The sequence below is a fragment of the Arvicola amphibius genome, chromosome 5 (assembly GCF_903992535.2).
Source record: "Arvicola amphibius chromosome 5, mArvAmp1.2, whole genome shotgun sequence".
Taxonomy (NCBI): Eukaryota; Metazoa; Chordata; class Mammalia; order Rodentia; family Cricetidae; genus Arvicola; species Arvicola amphibius.
This window is the reverse complement of record NC_052051.1, coordinates 42,720,644-42,740,714: the sequence shown is the minus strand read 5'-3', so window position 1 is coordinate 42,740,714 and position 20,071 is coordinate 42,720,644. Positions and strand designations below refer to the sequence as shown.

At 41.2% G+C, this 20,071-nt stretch overlaps 1 pseudogene; it reads left to right on the top strand.

Moving 5' to 3' along the window:
* Positions 1-13,967: 13,967 nt before the first annotated feature.
* On the top strand, positions 13,968-19,776 carry LOC121677195 (annotated as a pseudogene).
* The last annotated feature ends 295 nt before the right edge of the window (positions 19,777-20,071 follow it).

Here is a 20,071-nt window from a genome sequence, read left to right as displayed (position 1 = left end):
TTCAGTGGTATGCTTCATAATTTGGAAGCTTCTGTGTGATTGGAATTCTCAGCTCCAGCCCCACACTTCTTCATCCACTTTGCTAGTCAGAGGTGCAGGATCACAGCGACAGAATAGATACGTCTGTTGTCAGATATTTTGGGTCTAGTTCACGAAGTGTCTGAATAAGATGAGCCATACTACTCACATAGACATGTGGGGTCTAAACCATATGACCTAATTAGTGTATGTTAACAGTGTGTTAGGGGTGAAATCAGTGTGATACCACAGAAGCGATTTATTAGCGTTGCACACTCTGAGTCTATGGCCTGATGGGTACCACCAGACACTGCTATGCTCCTTCCTTTGGCTGCCCCCATCTGCTATGTGGCCCACGATTCCTATCTTAGCTACTTGTATTTCTGTGCCCGAAGACTTCATGGCTCTTAGAACCTGTTTGGCTTGGCTTGAGGAAGGACACACGTGCTAGGGAATTAGTTCTGTTAGGGCTGACTTTCGCCTCTGAGATGTAACACTCGTTTAAAAAGGGACTACTGCATGTGTATGGTAGAAAATGTTTTTTTCTTTTTAGAATTAATTTTTGCTAGTGTACAAAAATAGATTATACTATAAAATCTTCATGTGTGCATATCATTGTATTTGCCCTCCCCGGCCCATGTTCCACCCCACTTCTCTGCATACATTGGCCCTCTTCCTCTTTCCAAACAGTTTCTCTTCTGCTTTAATCTTTCCCTCTCTCTCTTACACATACACACTACATACATACATACATACATACATACATATATACATACACACACAACTACATATGCATGCACACTTGTGCAGGAACTATCTAGACAATATGTACATATATGAATGTATGTACATAATTTGTATATCCATTTCTGTGTCTGGCTCCTTTTGCTTGGCCTGATGGTTTCCATTTTCGTTCCTTTTCTGTAGGTGACCTAATTTCATTTTCTTGACAGCTGAATAAATTCCCACTGAGTATATGTACCAAATGTTCTTTACCCATTCATCTGTTGATGGGCATCTAGATGGTCCCACATGGTTCTTATGAATAGTGTCATGGTAAGCATGCATGGGCAAAGATCTCTGTGGTGTGTTCACTTAGAGCCCTCCAGGTCTACAGCCAGGATGGGAGAACTGGGACATACATTGACTCTACTTTTACTGGATTTTTTTTGAGAAATGTTTCTACTGATTTCCATAAAGGACACGCCAGTGGGCACGGCCACTAGCAGTGTACCAGGGTTCCTTCTCCCTTACATCTTCTTCTATGTTACTTACTAACAAATCCATTCCACTTCCTTCTTCGTATTTCTTGTTAACATACCATTTCTTTCAGGATCTGTGAAGTTTTATTAACCCAAACTCACGTTATCAAATGCAGTGATCCACCAGGGAGCTCTTCTATTCACCTTGCCTGCATTCAGTGACCTACTGAATTAACTGCTTTTCTTACTGCTGGACATGACAAGAAGCAACCTGAGTGAGGAAGGGCTTCTTTTGGCATATAGTTTGAGGGACTATAGTCCACTGTGGTGGCGGTGGGGGTGGGGGACTTGGTCCCAGTGCTTCTGCAATCAGGAAGCCAAGCACAGACCAGCAGAGAGGCCAGCCTGAGGGCCTTCCTCCAGTGACTCACTTCCTCCAGAGATGTCCACTTCCTAAGGAGGCCACACACTTTCAAAATAGCAGCACTAATTGAGGACCAAGTGTTCAAACACAAAGCCTGTCGGAGAACATTTCACATCAAACCCCAGCAATGATTAAGAGCTTTGGCTTGGCTCCTAAATAGCCCTTGAATTTTTGCCTTCTCTCGCCTTACACAACTGGTTCAAATCTTAATAACATACTGACTGGTTACAGTGTGTTCTAGACCTTTATTTGTTTCAGTCTGTGCCCCATATCTGGTCTCCCGCAGCGCTGCCAGAGAAGAATCCCCAAGGGCAAGCCAGGGTTCTGTCATTTCCAGATTCAAGCTTGTCATGGCTCAGGCTATTTATCTTCTCGTCCTCACTTGCGTACCCCATGCCCTTCCTGGTACCAGGCACTCCTTGTACAGCTCGTATGGCCCAAGCCAGACGCTTGGATTCTGTTTTCGTTGACTTGTGAACATCCTGACAGTTTTATTTTTCAAATCCATACTCCATTGTGGCTAACTGTAGTTAACATAGTGGAGATTTGGAATTTATGCCTCCCATCCACTTGGGATTTGGTATCCCTTATGATCTCTCTTCTAAACTTTCCAGTTCCCAGTCCTGGGTAACCATCATTCTGTTCTGGGCTTCTATGTGTTTGACTTCTCTAGATAGTACATACCAGTGAAACGCTGCAGTGTTTGTCTTTCTGTGTTTGACTTACGTGCATTGACTGCTGTGAATGGGGATGAAGTGAGCACAGTACAGGTGCCTCTCCAACACACCCTTTCATTTCCTTTGGATATATACTCAATAATGGGATTGCCGGAGCATGTGGGTGGTTTTGATTTTCAGTTGGGAGGAACCTCCGTGGTGTGTTCTAACTTATGCTCCCTCCCGCTATGTGCTGGCAAAACCTTTTCTCCCTATTCTTGCCAATACTTCAGCTTTCGTCTTCTGATTTCTTTCTTTCTAGTAATGTCCGTTCTTATTGGTGTAAGGAGACGTATCGTTATCTTTAAATTGCGTTACTTTGATAATTAGGAGGTTGAAATTTTGTAAATCTATTGACCAACCCTATACCTTCTTTTGAGAACTGTGCATTTGAGCTGCTATAAATGGCATGCACAGCACATGTGGGCCTCTCCATGGATGGACTCCATGTGTGGACTTGTTTCTTACTACTGAATTGTGTGAGTAGCACAGTTTTCAAATCAACATGAATTTCACATTTTCTCTGCAACTCCCCCACCTTTTTTTTTTTTTTTTGCTAAATCCTAGACATGGTTTTGTCAGTCCCATGCTCAGCCTTTTTCTTTATCATCATGAATATTTTGATTTTTTATTTATTTTGATACAGGGTCTCATACAGCCCAAGACTGACTTTAAACCAGACTCCTGCAGCCAAGAAGACCTTGAACTTCTAATCAGCCTATCTCCTCTTTTCAAGAGCTGATGTCATAGCTGTGCTCCACTGTGGCAGGTTCTATGAAATACCAGGGCTTTGGGTAAGCTCCCAACTACTCTACCAAAGGAGACATATCCCTAGGCCCCTTGAGTGGTTTTATCCTTGCTATCTGGTGTGTGAGCATCTTAACATCTTGCCTTTTCCCTCCCAGATGCGTGTTCCTTGAGGGCAGGAACCAGATGTGATTCTCAGGCTTCTCAGTCTCAGCATGGCATGGGATCATGTTTGCTCTTCCAAGGGCAGTTTAATTTTCACTTCATGAATTTGCTTTAAAAATATGGTATGAGTTAGAAGAAAGCTCACTGGACTGTTACAACATAGGGACTGCTCGATGAAGAAAGATAAATTGGGGGACATAGTTGCATGGCCCAGAGTTGTAAGGAAACAATAGAAATAATCATAAGACATTTCGTATTGGAAGGTACTGCAGGGCTTATTGTAGGAGGCTCCTTGTCTGGGGTGTCATTTGCCTCTTTGTCGGATTTTTGACAACTAAAATCGCTTAAGTCAAGTGAGAAAAATATAAAATAAAGAGGTGTTTATTTTAGCTCCAACTTGGCCACGAGGACACCTAGGTTCCTGTTGGTCAGCTGCACTTCTACGAAGAACATTGTGTGGACGAGTCCAAGTGCCCACACTGCTCTTTCAGAGGGAGGACTTGTGGGGAGGACTCTGCTTTCCTAGTGCCGTGGCCTGGGTATGGTTTTGGCTCTCCTCATGGAAACTTTCCATTCTGGAAACCAGATTCCAATCTACTGTCCCAGGGAAGGGGTGGGGCGGGATTCATCATGGTTTATTCAAGGTCTAGAAAGGGGAGTTGATTCTAGCTCTTTGATGCTCCCATCCGTAGTCCCAGGATCATCACCTAATGTTGAGCTGGTATGATGGAAAGCAGAACACACATGGGTATCTCCATTGAGATCCCATGTGTGGGGATAAGAGCTAAGAAGGAACAAGGCCATTTTGTAGTGTTATGGCAACTGTGGTCAACCCTCACACCTTTTTGCTGCCGTGAAATGCATAGTCACACTGAGGTCATGGTGGCTGGGACACATCTCTAGGCTGGATGGGAAGTTGGGTGTTCCCAGCATAGCAAGGGGCTGGGAACTTCTTTTTAATTGGGTAGAGCCCTGAGGCCTGTGGAATGGGATATAGGCGTACCCAGCAATACAAATAAAGGCACAGGTGTGGGTCTACCCTGAGGAATGGAGACAGAAGGCACTGGCCAAGACCAGGCTGAGAGGAAGCTTGGAAGTCGCTGCCCATCAGCAGAGTCAGGGGTCCAATTCCCACGAGTGCAAGCAGGCTGGTTTCCCTGTCTGGGTTCCCAGCAAAGCAGAATCCTTTGACCTAGCCTATGGTTTCGCTTTCTGGTATTGGTTTCTTCACTCTTTCCATGGGGCACACAGTGTTCTGTGTTTTCTCACCCTGCCCAAGCTCATCTATGTTTGAATGGTGGGGAGCTGAGTTCCAGGTAGAGTCCCGGGCCTCGGCCTTTGCTTTTCACCTATACATTCAAATAGCCTATCCTTCCAAAAGAAACAATGGTGGTTTAAAAAAAAAGTTGACAATACACTGGGTTATTTTGTTCATTTGGAGCTGTGCTGAAGAGTCAGATATTTTCATTTTAACAAAAGATTAAATCATTATAGTTTACATTTTAAAAATACTTCCCAATTTGTTAGCGGCAGGTACAATAAAAGACCCTCTCAAAAATATGCCAAAGAGGGATAGAAGAAAACAACAGATTTTGATCTCTGGTCTTCACATGTGAACATACACACACACACACACACACGAGAAGGCACAGTTTATAAATTATTTTGAATTATTATATTCACAATAGATACAGGTGCTCATATTTTTCACAGATGTTTAAAAGTTATGCATGTATTTTCTCTCCTCTCTGTATATCTATTTCTGTCTCTGTCTGTCTGTCTGTCTGTCTGTCTGTCTGTCTGTCTCTCTCCCTGTGTGTGTGTGTGTGTGTGTATGTGTAGGAACTTGCATATCACACCATGGATGTGGAGATCAGAAGACAACCCTTGGATATTGGGCCTCTCTTGCCACCTGTGGGATTTGGGGATTGAGCTCAACAAGTATCTCTACTCTCTAAGTCAGCTCCCTGGTCCTTCCTTGACCTTTAACCTACAACCCAAATTCTTTTCCCATTCCTTACACCTCAACATTCCCAGACAAATTGTCTTCCTGAGTCTCTCTACCCAACTTGTTGACTTTCTGTCTGTTTCCTCATCTCACCTCTTACTTCCTCTCCTCATGACAGCATCTATGTCCAGTTGTGTGTTCGACAGAAAGCAGCACACCTGTTTCTTAAGGAAGGTCCAAATAAGTAGTCTCTGTCTTCTAAACATGCACTCCCAATAGGAGATCCAGAGCTGAGTGTGGGTTTTCATTTGGCCCTTGAAAAACTGGCAAATTAGAACTGGGCTGGGCTCCAAGTGTCATTTATATGACAGACTGAGAATTTGATTTGAGGCAGCATGAAGAATTTCAGACATCTTATTAATGGCTTAGTAAATACTGGCTGCAGGCTGAAGTGTTGGCTTGGGTCAAATACATTGTTGGAACTAATTTTAATTGTTCCACACTAGTTCTTCTAACGTGGTTGCTTGAAAGAATTATGTAGTGGTTTGAGTTGGACAATGTTGTACAAGTGGACACAATCCTTGGGTTGAAGAACAGACAGGTGCAACTGCTGCCCTAAGTGAATCTCCAAGTTCTTAGGCCCTGAAGCTTCCCTGGATGCTGGTATCAGGAAAGATGAAGGCCCTGCACAGTAGGAAGCCCTAATGTGGTGGTGGGAGTGCAGGGCAGTCACCAGCTGGAGAGGCTGTTGCCACTGGAATCTGTGGTAACTCTCGTTCTCAGTACTGTGCCTGACACTGACAATTTAGCCGCACATTTGGGTGAGAGTTTTCCTGTCTGCACATCTTGAACATTTTCACATGGGCAGTTGCCTCTTTGCTGAGTATTTTCCTTCCTTCCTGTTGCCACACCTCCCAGCCTATCAGCCTGGTCTATTTCCCTAATTGCTCCCCAGCAGGACCAAGCCTTTAGCATCTCTCAAGTAGACCCCATTTTACATCGCTGGGACAAACCTTTGAAGGAGATATTGGGACTCTGGCATGTCCTAGTGATGTAAAATACTTTATTGAGGTCACCTCCTAAAAACTCTGCCACCTCCCAACAACATCATGGACTGGCCATGGAGCTTTTGCCTAGAGAGGCATGAGTGATGCATGTGGGGAGGTCTTCAGTGAAGGGAGTACCATGGATTGGACATGGTTGGTTCCCCAAAAGTTTATTTGTTGGATGTTTGACCCTCAATGTGTTGTTTTGGGGGAGGGATGGACCCTTTAAGAGGTGGAGCCTATTGGGATATTTTGATTATTGGAAGGCTTCACGGGGCTCCAGCATCATTAGATTTTTGTGTAATGTGGGTGACCACTTGCTGTGGCATTTGTTTCTGCTGTTATAACACTGTTGTCATGAAATCCTCTCTGGCTCACCAAGGCACTATGCCCTTGGGCTTCTGGAAACAAAAATTACACACACTTCTAGTTCTCAAAAGACTTAGGCTGCCTCAGATTTCATCATGGAGAACAGAATGGTGCAAGAAGAAGGTGCAAAGGAGTGGGGCTGTTAGCTGTCACTATCCACCAACAATCAGCCCAACCATTGGACGAGTTTTAAAAAGGTGGCTAGAGAGAATGTATAGAGTATTATGAATGATTCTCACAGGGAAAAGATAAAGGAAATTTCTAGAAAACCTTAGAGTTTAGGTAAGTGTTTGTGACCAGAATATCGATGCAAATAAGGAATGTTAGTAGAAATGAAAGGCTTCTTTGTAAAGCGTTGCAAAATACCTGACTATTGGAGGAGGGAGGCACTTGTTGCTTCCTGGCTGCCGGGCTAGCTTAGACCCAAAATAACCACACAGAAGCTGTATTAATGAAATAACTGCTTGGCCCATTAGCTCCAGCTTCTTATTGGCTAACTCTTATATTAATTTAACCCATTTCTATTAATCTGTGTATCGCCATATGGCAGTGGCTTACTGGCAAAGTTTCGGTATGTCTAACTCTGGCAGTAGCTCTATGGTGTCTCTCTGACTCTACCCTTCTTTTCCCCAGCATTCAGCCTAGCTTTCCATGCCTACCTAAGTTCTGCATTGCTATAGGTCCAAAACAGTTTTCTTATTCATTAGTGGTAATCACAGCACACAGAGGGGACTCCCACATTACTTGACTCAAGCACATTCATGCTAAAGACTTTGTAGGAAGAGCTGTTATTTGGTGGAGAAATTTCAAACTATTGAAGCATTGGGGCTATTTCATGGGTGTTGTCTGCTTTTAATCAGACTGCAGAGCAAAAAAAAAAAAAAAGCAGAGTAAAACATTTTGGAAAAATCACTCATAGAAAAAGATTTGAGAACAAGAGCATGTGGCTGAGCAATGCTCACCTCAGAGATCAGCAGAGACTAAATAAAAAGCAGTATAAGATATCATTTTCATTGCTCTCTCCCTCCATCCCTCCTCCCACTCAGCAATCTCAATCCCTCATGTTCCCATTCCCCACCCCTTCCTTTTAACCTCCCTTCCAGATTACCCAGGAGATCTTAACTGTTTCTACTTCCTGAGGTCTTCCATGTGTGTCCCTCTTAGGGTTCCTGTTTTTTACCTAGTATCTCTGGGGTTGTGAATTGTAGCCTGGTTATTCTTTGCTTTGTGTCTAATATCCATTTACAATTGAGTACACACCGTGTTTGTTTCTCTGGGTCTGGGTTACCTTATTTGGGATGATTTTTTTCTGTTGTCATCCATTTACCTACAAATTTCATGATGTCATTATTTTTTTTTACCACTGAGTAATACTCCATTGTGCAAATGTACCACATTTTCTTTATCCATTCTTTGGTTGAGGGGCATCTAGGTTGTTTCCAGGTTCTGGCTATTATGAATAATGCTGCTATGAACATAGTTTAGCAAGTGACCTTGTGGTATGATTGAACATTTTTTTTGGCTATATGCCCAATAGTGGTATTGCTGGGTCTTGAGGTAGGTAGATAAATAACCATACTGATTTCCAGAGTGGCTGTACAAGTTTGCACTCCCACCAGCAGTGGAGGAGTGTTCGCCTTACTCCACATCCTTTCCTACATAAGCTGTCATCAGTGTTTTGATCATAACCATTCTGATAGGTGTAAGATGGTATCTCAGTGTTGTTTTGATTTGCCTTTCCCTGGTGGCCAAGGATGTTGAACAATTCTTTAAATGTCTTTCAGCCATTTGAGATTCTTCTGTTGAGAATTCTTTGCTTAAATATGTATTCCATTTTTTAAGTTTATAATATTTGTAAGTATCACATTTTATTAACATGTTGTTAGAAATCATTGAAAGCATAAAACAAACTTAAAAGTATATATTGATGATATATTAGAAATGTGGCAATCTAAAGCAGAATTTATTGATAGATTTGACATGTACACAGCCATAATTTTTATATTGATCCAGGTGAAAAACAAAATTCATGAAATTGAGCTTCATGATTAAGCAGTATAATATATACATATTAATATATACATAGATTTATACATAGAAATAATATATACATAGAAATGACAAAACTTTCCCAATGTTCCAAACCCTAGTGGATGGAGAATGTGGCTTCACAGAAACCTCAGAATGATCCATGTCTGCCTGTGACCTTTACCATTGTGATGTGCTCTTTATAGAAATCACCATCTTTGAAGACAGAGACACAATCTGTACCCCATTTTTAAAATTGAATTATTTGGTAGTTTGATGTCTAATTTTGTGATTTCTTTATATATTTTGGAGATCAGCTCTCTGTCAGACGTAGGGAATATAGTAGCAGTCAATCTATGGGGTCTTAATCTGTTACAACAATGGAATAACCAAATAAACATTCCTGCAGTCTCAGAAACAAATCACAAACCAACTCATATTTCTGGGAAGCATATTATAATGTACTATAAAAAACAGACACTGACTGTTCAGGCTATACAAAAACACAGAGCAACAATTGGCGAACTCTCAGAGGTACCAACGGCCCTACCTTTAAAATGGTTGTCAGAAAAACCTGTATGGGTTAAGCAATGGCCTTTGACTGCACATTTTAGAACAGCTGTTACAGGAGCAACTAGATGCTCACCATATTGAATAAACAACCAACCCCTGGAATTCTCCTGTATTTGTTGTTAAAAAGAAATCTGAGCCAAGTGGTGGTGGCACATGCCTTTAATTCCAGCACTCAAGAGGCAGAGACAGGTGGATCTCTGTGAGTTTGGGGCTGGCCTGATCTACAAGAGCTAGTTCCAGGACAGCCAGGGCTGTCACACAGTGAAACACTGTCTTGAAAAACCAAAAAGAAAAAAAAAATGAAAGAAAAAAAGAAATCTGGAAATTGGAGAGTGGTAACAGATCTAAGAGCTGTTAATAAGGTGATTCAACCAATAGGCCCTCTACAATCTGAAATTCCTTTCCCTTCCCCATTGCCTAATACTTATACTTATTATGTATAAGAAGTATTATACCTAATACTTCTTATACTTATTGATTTAAAAGATTCTTTCTTTAATATACCGTTACAAGAAAAGACCAGAGAAAAATTTGCCTTCACAGTTTCTACTTATTATAATTTGCAGCCTACTAAAAGATATCAATAGAAGCTTTACCTACAGGGAATGTTAAATAGCCCCATCCTGTGCCAATATTTTATAAGTCAGCCATTGGAAATGATACATAAGCAATTTCCAGAATCTATAGTTTACCCTTACATGGATGACATTTTGTTCTCTGATTCAAATGCAAATCTTTATAAAGGATGTTTGAAGAAGTAAAGAAATTTTTGCTTCCTTGGGGGTTACAAATTGCTCCTGAAAAAAAAATACAAAGAGGAGATTCTATTATCTAGGTTATAAAATAGGGAAAATTAGAACACAAAAGGCCAAATTAGGAGAGATTGATTGCAGACTTTTAATGACTTTCAATTATTGCTAGAAGATATTTCTAATCTATGACCTACTACTGAGATAAAACCTAACCAAATAATTCATTTAAACAAATCCTTTGATGGTGACAAATACTTACATAGTCCCAGGGAATTAATCAGTTGAAGCTGAGAGAATTGACTTTGATTGAAAAGAAATTACAAGAGGCACATGTGGATTATATGGATCCAAATCTTAACTGCATTCTGATGATATTACCCTCCAAATATTCCCCTACAGGAATATTAATGCAGAGGGAAGATAATATCTTTGGATCTTTTTACCACATAAACCACGTAAAAAATTAAAATCTTATGTGGAAAAAGTCTTTGAATTAATTATAAAAGTAAAATTGAGACTTCATCTATTAACAGGAATAGACCCAGCAGAAAATATAGTACTTTTTACTAATGATAAAATTTAACAAATTATGGGAAGACAAATTAGCAAATTATAGTACTTTTTACTAATGATGAAATTAGAAAATTATTGGAACTCTGGCACAGAGCTTGTAGTAATTTTTTTGGAGAGATTAATAAAAAGTATTCCAAAAGTGAGAGAATTCGACTTATAAAGAAAGATAATTGGATCCTTCCTCTCCTTGTATGGAACACACCAATAACTGGAGCCCGTACATTCTATACTGATGCCAATAAATCAGGAAGGACAGGTTGCAAATCAGAAGATTTAAGTAAAGTAAAATAAAGTCCTTACGATTCTGTCTAAGTCAGAATTGTATGCTATTCTCATGGTACTAAGGGTTTTTAAAGATTCTCTCAGCATAGTTACTGATTTGCAATATGCAGAAAGAGTTACTTTGCAATTGAAACTGCTGAATTTATTCCAGACGATACAGGATTGACTTCATTATTTATTCAGGTTCAAGATATAATCAGGAATAGGCTTCATCCCATATACATAATACACATCTGATCCCATATGGGTTTGCCAGGTTCGCTAGCACAAGGTAATGCAGAAATTGATAAATTATTGATTGGAAATGTGCTGAAGGCTTCAGAATTTCATAAAACATCATATCAATAGCCAAGGTTTATAAAAAGACTTCGAGGCCAGCCTGGTTACAAGAGCTAGTTCCGGGACAGGCTCTTTTTTTTTTTTTTTTTTTTTTTTTTTTTTTTTTTTTTTTTTTTGGTTTTTTTTCGAGACAGGGTTTCCCTGTAGTTTCTAGAGCCTGTCCTGGAACTAGCTCTTGTAGACCAGGCTGGCCTCGAACTCAGAGATCCGCCTGCCTCTGCCTCCCGAGTGCTGGGATTAAAGGCGTGCGCCACCACCGCCCGGCCCGGGACAGGCTCTAAAAACTACAGTGAAACCCTGTCTTGAAAAGCAAAAACCAAGCAAACAACAGCAAAAAAACTTTTCTGTTACATGATAACAACTCAAGCAGATTATAAGGAGAAGTCCTATTTGTTCTTTATACAACCGAACACCACTACCTGCAGGAAGTAACCTGAAGGGTACTCAAAGGAATGAAATCTGACAGGTGGATGTATTTCATTTTGCAGAATTTGGAAAATTAAAATATAGCCATGACACCATTGGTACCTATTCAGGTTTTCAATGAACAACTGCTTTGAGCTCAGAAAAGACTGAATCGGTAAACACACACATGATAGAAGTTATGGCCATCATGGGCATGCCTTCACAAATAAAGACAGACTGTAAGAGTCAGAGGATAAGGGAGTTTGCTTTGAGATCGTTGTCAACGCTTCTACCCATAAAGTCTCACAATATGACTGCCTAAACATGAGCTGAACAAAGACCACAACAATAGACGTGGCAAAGTGGATTTGGGAAGTCCCAGGAGGTCTCAACCCTATGCAAAAAGCCACAGGCAACTAATGAATGTTGAGAGTGGGAGAAAGAGGCTTCCATGGGGAGCACGCCAACTGGTTATCTAATAAATACTAAAAACATTCATGCAAGTAATGTTATACAGACTGAACAAGTTATATCTTAAAATATTTATCTATGCACGTATGCATATAACAACAATTAATGAAGAAAGAGGCCATGAACTTGAAAGAGAGCGAGGTGAGATATATGGGAGGGTTTGGAGGGAGGAAAAAGAAGGGGGAAATAATGGAATTACATTGTAATCTCAAAAAGAAAAAGAAAAATATCAACTCCCCCCCCAAACCATCCTGTACTTTCTACTCACCACATCTATAGCAATTGCAGCTAAATTGTAACTTTTTGTAATTATTTAATATTATCTCTAGCCATGTACTATAGAAGATGTGAAGAGGCTCACAGTACTGCAAGAGCAATAGCCAACACAATACGACTGGGTGGAAAGGCTTAGAAATGCTCACAGAGGTGACATCTTCCATTCATTATTAATCTGAAACATTGTCTTTGCTGCTCACCCCAGTAATCCCAGTCTGTTCTTCAGTGCCTAGCTCAACGCCTACTTCCGCAGCGGTTCTCTCCAGACTTCAACATGTGCGGTGCCACTTAATTCTAATTAGCTGTAAAACCGCTTGCTCTTTGAAGTATTTTTATGTCTTTGTAATCCAATTCATTACAGAAAGGGTTTGGTTGAGATTATTTTGGTGTTCAAAGTTGTATGCTTTGTTTTTCTAGAATGCTTCTATTCTTAGATGCCCCTCCTGCCCTCTGAAAACTACTTCCCCTAGTAATTATCATCATTTAAATCTTTCAAAGACCGCCTTGTGATCTGATCCTTTACTTACTGACCCAGTTGTATTTCTTTCTGAGTTCAGGTAACACTTTGTTGCTCCTGCTGAGGACACCAACTTTTGCTTCTTTTTATGGCATTGGTTTGTGGCTGGAATGAGAAAAGTCCCCTGTAGGAGCTTGTATTTCATCACTTGGTCTCTGGTTAGTGGTGCTCTTTAACAAGGTTCTGGAACCTTAGGAGGAAGAGCTTTGCACGAGGAAGTACATCACTGGCGGTAGGCTTTGAGGGGATAGAGCCTTGTCCTAGTTCCTGTCCCCCTTGTCTGCTTCCCGTGCACAGATAAAGTGTGCTTGGCCAGATTCCTGTTTTGTGGTCATGCCATGCCTTTCTTGCCATGAAGCTTTCTAGCCCTCTGGAGCTATACGCCAAAACAAACTCTTCCTTAAGTTGCTTTTGGGCAGGCCATTTTGTCACAGCAGCAGAAAAGAGGCTAATACAGCGGCGATTCCTGTGAATGAGACTCAGAATCTCTCTCTAGATTTATGAACTCTTGTATTATGACCACATAGAAAACATGTTAGTGCTGTGTCTAGCTATAAGTGCACAATAAATGCCTGTTGTAGCGATCATATGAATGGACAGATACTAGATAGCCACTGAGTATTTTAAGGTGTCATGTAATAAAGCTGAAAATTGGAAAGGAGAAAGATGGAATTAAGAGGCTTTCAAATGATCTATTTGGCATTCAATACTCAAAGAAGGGACAAACGTGAAGAAGTGAAAATTGGAGAGATACATCCAAATACTATCTTAGCCTAGAACTGTGGGATTGAGGAGAGATACAGTATGGGATGGAGTCTAGGTTCTGTGCTCCTTTCCTTCTCTCATACCTTCCTGGGATGATAGGTGCCACACACAGATGATCGCCAGTCTCACCTCCGTATCACTGCTTCCTAGAGCCCTGAGTCCTGGCCTGCATTGCTGGATTTGGTACTGGTACTGATGACTGTTCCTAAGCTTCCCAACAAGGATTTATCATGCCAGTAATTTATTAGCGGAGCCCATTTCCTCTATAATGCCAGAGCAATTTTCTAACCAGTCTTTAATCAAAACAGTTTTTTTGAGGCAGCCTGGTCCAGGATATGGAAAAGTTGGCCAATGATCAAATATCAGTTCAAAGGGAGACCCCTGATGGCTCCCATTGAGCAGTGGGTACTGTCTAAATATATCATATTGATACACTACTTTTGGAATGTAACTAACTGCTAGAGATTGCTGCCAAATTCTAGAAGCAGTTGTTGGGTTCCATTCAGATGCTGCATGTCTGAGGTGTGAGTGTGAATGTGGTGTGTGCTTCTTTCACTTGGGAATGCGTGGTGTCAACTCACAGTCTTCCTAACAGGTAGGGAGCAGAACCACACTTTTTTTTTGTATAGTTTTGGAGACAGATAAAAAGTGCCTTACTCCAAACCTGGCTTATGCTGGAGAAACTACGTTCACTGCTATGAATACCAATGCACAAATGTAACTCTGATAACTTGGTGCTGTGATGACTCAGAAGACACACACACACACACACACACACACACACACACACCAATAAAGAGATTGATTAGGCAAATTATAGAACTTTGGGAGGTTTTATGAATTTTATATCACAGAACACTCATTATCATTTTGAAGGGGTAAAAATGAGAAATTTTACGGTGGTAATATATATATAAGACATGATACTATGGTATTTATCCCCTTAAAAATTCCACGCAGGGAAAGATGTATGTCTGTTATCTATCTATCTATCTATTTACCTACTTGCCTATCCATCTATTATCTATCAATCTATTTATCTATCTCTCTATGTATGTATTCATCCACTTATGTATCTATGCATATACATATATATCCATCTATATCTATCTATTCATCTTTGTATTATTTATATATGTATGTATATATTTATACATATATATCCATTTATCTATATATATCCATCCATTCATCTATATATCTACAAACATATGTATGTATATGTATGTATGTATCTATGTAACTATCATCTATCTATCTATCTATCTATCTATCTATCTATCTATCTATCATCTTCTACCAAAATTGTGAAGACATTGTGCAAGAAGCCTGTGGGTAATGGAATTTTACATAATTCCTGTGAAATAGATTATATATATATGTCTATATATATACATATATTGTATTTTAATGAAGGGTAAAGTGAACATCAGAGACATTAAATATCATTGCTGTGAGGAGTTATTGGATTGAAACTTGGGATGGTGTGTGTGATGAGCCCACAAGTATTATACAATAAACACGCAGCTGACAGATTTATTGGACTACCCACAGGAAGTGTATACGAACACTCCATCTGGAGAACCAGTTTTTGCAGAACTACGGGGACATCCTTTGGATAAGTCACCGTCAATTCTGTAGAAATATTGTGAAATTATGGCATTTCTTTCTTCTGTAGAACTCCAGCAATGTATAAACTTGACTTTTCCTGTAGGGCAACCGGATACCTCCTCCCACTCCATGGAGCCATGGTGCGAAAAGGATTCAGTCAAGCCCTTGTTCTCACAGCTAAAATCTATCTAAAAATAGTCCCCCCACAGACTTTCTTTATTGACAATAGTCACTGATAAGAAAGGAGCCTGCGCGTCTGCAATGGATGGTCCTTCGGAACTGTTCCAGTTTCCTGATCAAGAGGAATAAGCAGACGTACAGCACCGAATCCAATAATCTGAAAGTCCGCAACTCCTTCCGCTACAACGTGCTGATTCACCGCAAGACAGTGGGAGTGGAGCCCGCGGCCGACGGCAAAGGGGTCGTGGTGGTCTTGAAACGCAGATCCGGTCAGCGCAAACCAGCTACTTCTTACATAAGGACCACCATCAACAAGAATGCACGGGCCACCCTGAGCAGCATCAGGCACATGATCCGAAAGAACAAGTATCATCCACAGGGCCAGTGCCATCCTACGAAGCCAGAAGCCTGTGGTGGTGAAGAGGAAACGGACCCTACACCCCAGAAGCAATAAAGAGTCTACTGACGTTTTCAACCATAAAAAAAAAAAAAAGAAAGAAAGGAGCCTCATACAGGAGGTAGTATGTCTGCTCTAACAGCAGACTCAGGAAGGTGTAATCTACTGGTCTTCTGCTCTGATTTAACAGGCTCCAAATATTCTGTATTTACTCTTTACCTAGGTTTCAACTAACAAAGGATCATAACCTAGGAAATTAACGATTTATACAGGAAAAGGCCTGAGTCACTAAAACTTGCATCAGAAGAGATTCTAGCTAGATGCTAATGCAAATCAAGCCCGAAGGTTAGTGTAGCTACAAAGGCTGTGCTCCCAGCCACAGGGGAACTTCATAGCCCATAGCCTCTGCAACATAAGGCACCTCCTTACCAGATCCACAGGTTTCTTGTGACTCTGAAAATGCATGCTTGATATTATTGTTACTGCCTGCGGGGTTGTTAACTTGTCTGTATGCCTATATAAACGGAAAGCTTTGTTGGGATTGCCCCCAATCTCCACAAAGGCCTTATGCCTGATGAACTTCCTTTTTTTTTTACCCTTATCCCATTCTTACCCTGATGCCTTCTGCTGCCACCTTGACCCGTAAGCTTTGCTCTTATGTCTGATACTTTGGCCTTTTATACCTTATGCCCCTATGCTGCTGCTTCTTCTTTTCCCTTCTTTCATCTTCCTCCAAGGAATAAAGAAACATGCAGGAAAACATGCCTAAATCAGTCAGTTTGTTTTACCTTTCAGATCCCGTTAGCAAGCCTGTCTTCACTTGTCCTAGAAGTCCTGTTCTGAACCCCGGGAGAGTGCAGAGGCTGGGACTCAGAAGCTCCCGATAGGTAGGTGTGTACAAATGAGCATTTGCTCTTCCCTCATCCCGAATTTTAGATAAGCTCATTAAGATGAAGAGGGAAGGCATGTTTTCAAATGAAGCAATGCTTTACCTTAGATGTTGCTATGCTACTCTCCATATGTCTGCATCTAACCACCGGAAGGAAGGAAGGGGGCTTGTCTGACCCAGAATTCTGGCCTCCTGGTAAATTCATCTCCTCAGAGTATATGCTTCAATCCTAAATCCTCCGTGGGAAGGAATTCCAGAGATTTGAAGACATAATTTCCTTTAAGATGTCCCCAATGTTGCTTATGAAGCCACTTGAAACAGCCTTTTGTCAGTTTATGAAATTTCAATCATTTCTTTTCTGAAGAATTTGTTTAATAAAAAAAAAAACTTGTTTCCAGCTCGCCATCCTATGTATCATCCCCTCTGCTTGGAAACTGTCTTGGATCCCCAGGACTAAGTTCAAATAATATTTATTCTTTCTGGATAAGTGGTAATAATTACCCTCTCAATAGTATTCAAGACATACTGGGGAGTAGTTACAAAATCCCTTTCCCAGGACTATTGTTTTTAGAATGGATAAATCATATAGTTCAAGTGTCGGGCATATTTTCGTGGCTGGTGGAAGATATGTGAATCAGGGTGAGGGTATGGAGAATTCTCCTCCCTAGGGTAGAGTGGGGCGGAACCCTATGTGCTTAGAGGAAACGTACACTTATGCCGGAGACAAAACCTGAAAAACTTCGTGGCATTTCCTGAAACTCAGATTTCTTTCTTTAAAATCAAGGGGGTGGGGGAAAAATCACTCCAAAGACAGCTGTAGTGTGACCAATAACATGTATCTATCACAGGCAGGTCAGTCATGTTGGTGGAGATTCTTCTAATGACAAAGCAGTGACGTCACTGGGTCAGTCCCCACCAGGTATCCTGGTCAACTGATTGCGAAATCCAGGGTGAACTCTTTACAGGCCTGGGATTTTCTTCCTTTAGGGCAAAATGTATCAGACAATGTAGTGTCTGGGAGCTAGCCCACATCTGACATACATCTTAGAGAAGGGCAAGGAGGAGCCTAGTAGAGATCCTTCTCCTCAGCATCTTAGACAAGCGTGAAGGAGGTAGGTTACTCCAAAGGTCAGCCAAGGAAATACTAATCCTGGAAAATCTGTTAGGAGAAATAGCGTGTATTTCGAACTGGGATCAGATGGCCTGAGACCGAGTCTTGACTTCGCCTCAATTAACTAAGTGACCTTAAAATGAGTACCTAAGACATTTGTGCCCAAGTTTCCTCATTTATTACGGGCAAATGCCTGCTGTTGACATGTTTTATATGCTCTTCGTTGAGCTAAGGGTAGAAGAGAGAACAGAGCGATTCCTGAATCTGGAGAGCAGTAAGCAAACTGTTACAGTGTTTACATGAAGTGCTTCTAGAGAAGTCATTAGATCCCCTGGAAATGGAGTTACACAGGCTTGTGAGCTGTCACGTGTGTGCAGAGAACCAAACCCCAGTCCCCTGGACCAGGACTCTTACCACATCTCTCTTGACTTGATTCATTGCTGCAATCACAACATCCTGTCTGTAGCAAGTCATCCCCAAATGGGCAAGGCTCAACATGAAGGATGTTCCAACAAATAGCTTGCTTGAACTCTTCAAACATGTTGCAATCATGAAAGATAAAAGGTGGAAGTATTCCAACATGGAGGATGTTAAGGTTTGTGTGACACAGAAGGGGAGACGTGAGTATGGTTTGGGATTAGAAGACGTGAGTATGGTTTGGGATTAGTTTGGGCTAGAAAAGAAGTAGAGCAGAGGGCATTGTTGGCAGGAGTGGTTCAATCTAAATGTGGACCTAACGTTAGGGAGATGTTCCACTGTGATGCTCTACCAGTGTTGACATTCCCAGTTTTCACTAAGTGAGCTGTGGTTAAGAAGGAGAGCATTTCTCTTTTAGAGATCAGAAGCATGGTGTTTGCAACTAATTTTCAAATGAGCTGGGGAAAGTAGTTTATTTATAGAGTAATAAAGCAAATGGGACAAAATTTTCCCAGATTTGGGATCCAGGTCAAGGGTATACTTGGGGAACGTGGGTGTTATCTGGAAAATTCTCATAGGGTTAAAATTATAGCACATTAAAAAGTTGTCCACATCTTTTACTTGTTCAGTTAGAGTTACCCCAAGATATTTTATATTGTTTGGCTATTGACATTTATCAACTCCAGCCTGATGGATAAGAGCATGACCTAGGTGGTTGAAGTTCTGCTACCTTTTTGGGACTTGATTCACAAGGGTCACATATCAGATATCTTGCATATCTGATATTTACATTACAAATCATAACAGCAGCAAAACTGCAGTTATGAAGTAGCAATGAAAATAATTTCATGGCTGGAATCGGGGTCACCACAACCTGAAGAACAACATTCAATTTTTGCAGCATTAGGCAGGCTGAGACCCACTGCTCTAGGCAGTAGATAGGATGCTGGGTGTAAATGAAAGCATAGGTTCCAAGGTCTGCTAGCTAGGGAAGGAGTCAAAAGAAAAGGAGCTGTGGGAATTCGTCTCTCGCTCAAGATCCCGTATGAATGAGCCATAAAAAGAAATATAGGAAAGATGAAACCTGGATCATTTCAAAAGGAGCAGTGTGGAAGGCTTGGTGCCTCTCCATTTTCTTGAAATCCAGGCACAACAAGACATACCAATGCCGCCAGCCTCAGGCGTGTGCTTCTTTTCTCTCCTTTTAAGTCCACCTGTGGGCGGAAGAGACGGCTCAGCTGGTAAAGGTGATTGCTGCCAAGCCTGACGACCTGGGTTTGATCCCTGGGATCTATCTGCGCAGCGAGAAGAGAAAAGCAGCTCCCACAGCCTGTCCTCTGGCCTTCATCCATGAACTATGACGTGGGTGCACCCTAATACATAAACAAACAAACGGATGAATGAATGAATAATACAAACAATAAAAATATTTTTTAAAAGAAAATACATTTGCCTCCCCCGAAGTTGTGTGCTCTCCAGGAACTACTCTGATGGTCTCAATTTGCAGATGTTGACAGATGTTTCAGACTATGAAAGGCCTGTTCTTTTGCCTTGATGCCCTCTCCTTGGCTGGTTGTGTGTGGCGCAGGGCTGTGCGTGTTTGTTTTGTAGTCAGTGGGAACAGGTTAGCTTCTTTGCATGAGGCTATTTAAGCTGGTCCTTATTCTCACCCCTGAAACCTTGCTGTCCTCGGAGAAGGCAGCAGGTGGGGCTGCAGGCTTTTTATCAGGAAAGCGTTTTTTTCCCCTAGCTGCCCTTTGCCTGAATAACCTGAACAAGCACACGTTCCCAGAAATAACAGGCATTTCCAAGTATTCCAGAAATATATGCAGGGCTGTTTAGTCATTCAT